At 38.3% G+C, this 1,320-nt stretch overlaps 1 non-coding gene across 1 annotated transcript; it reads left to right on the forward strand.

Annotated features, from left to right (window-relative positions):
* The first annotated feature begins 328 nt into the window (after window positions 1-328).
* LOC136145331 (U6 spliceosomal RNA) lies at window positions 329-435 on the forward strand. Its single transcript, XR_010658768.1, has one exon. It is a non-coding gene; the product is annotated as a U6 spliceosomal RNA (small nuclear RNA).
* The last annotated feature ends 885 nt before the right edge of the window (window positions 436-1,320 follow it).

The raw sequence follows: 1,320 nt of genomic DNA on the forward strand, positions 1-1,320 counted from the left end.
AAATTCAAAATGCAATTGGTACCCTTGCTATTTGTAAATAGATAAAACCCACAGTGAATAATTTTACAGAGCAAAGACTCGGCTCTTCAAATCTGATTTATAAGCTCAAGTTTTCACACAAAACAATATACCCTCAAGATGGAAAAGGACTCAGGGTTCTATGCTCTCCTAGGAGACTATGGAAGCAGAGGAAAAAATATACCCTTGTTTGGTTCATGCAGATTGGAATGAAACAAAATATCCTTAGCTTTTAAAAAAAGAAAAAAATCACCTCTACCTTTTAATAGTGGACTTTGTCAAAGTGCCTTAAAAATATAAGCAATATCTAGTGCTCGCTTCGGCAGCACATATACTAAAATTGGAACGATACAGAGAAGATTAGCATGGCCCCTGCGCAAGGATGACACGCAAATTCGTGAAGCGTTCCATATTTTTAGTAAAATTAAAAAAAAAATAAGCAATATCTAAAATCAGGTGTTAGAGGAAACTGACCTTTTCTCCTTAGAAATCTATTTCTTCCTTATTTCTAATCTTTAGTTAACCTTTTCCCCTTTTGGCATAATAACCAAAAATAGTAAGGCATAAGACTTGAAAGACAGAGAAATCAGAAACTGATTCCCAACTGTCATTTAAACTCTCTGGCCTTTATTTTCTCATCTACAAAATGAGAACATAATCCCACATGGTTGGTGGTGCTGAATGTAACTGGTTGCCGCATAAACGCAATGGTGCACTGCAATCAAAATGCACTTCCACTGTTATTCTTACCTTTAAACCTCTTTGGAGGTGGGGGGATGGTCTCCCCTCACCTCTGAGTGACAAATCCTGCAGGCTTCTGCCTATTCCACTCACATTTGGTCAGTTGATAGTCTAAAGACTGCATTTAGAGCCCCAATTCAGCAATTACAAAGTCCAACCCTTTGTAATGACCCTAAACTCTGAATGTGTGACTTAGCTTGAAGAAGATATGGCATATATACAATGGAATATTACCACTCAGACATAAAAAAGAATGAAATTTGCAACAACATGGATGGACTGGAAGGTGTCATGCTAAATAAAATAAGTCAGAGAAAGACAGATACTGCATGTTTTCACTTAGACGTGGAATCTAAAAAACAAATAAATGAACATAACAAAACAGAAACAGACTGTCAGACAGAACAAACTAGTGGTCACCAGAGGGAATAAGGGTGGAGGGAGGGGCAAGATTCGGGAAGAGGATTAAGAGGTACAAACTACTAGGTCTAAAATAGGATACAAGGGGCTTCCCTGGTGACTCAGTGGTAGAGAATCTGCCTGCCGGTGCAGGAGACACGG

This window comes from Muntiacus reevesi, chromosome 12 (genome assembly GCF_963930625.1).
Source record: "Muntiacus reevesi chromosome 12, mMunRee1.1, whole genome shotgun sequence".
Taxonomy (NCBI): domain Eukaryota; kingdom Metazoa; phylum Chordata; class Mammalia; order Artiodactyla; family Cervidae; genus Muntiacus; species Muntiacus reevesi.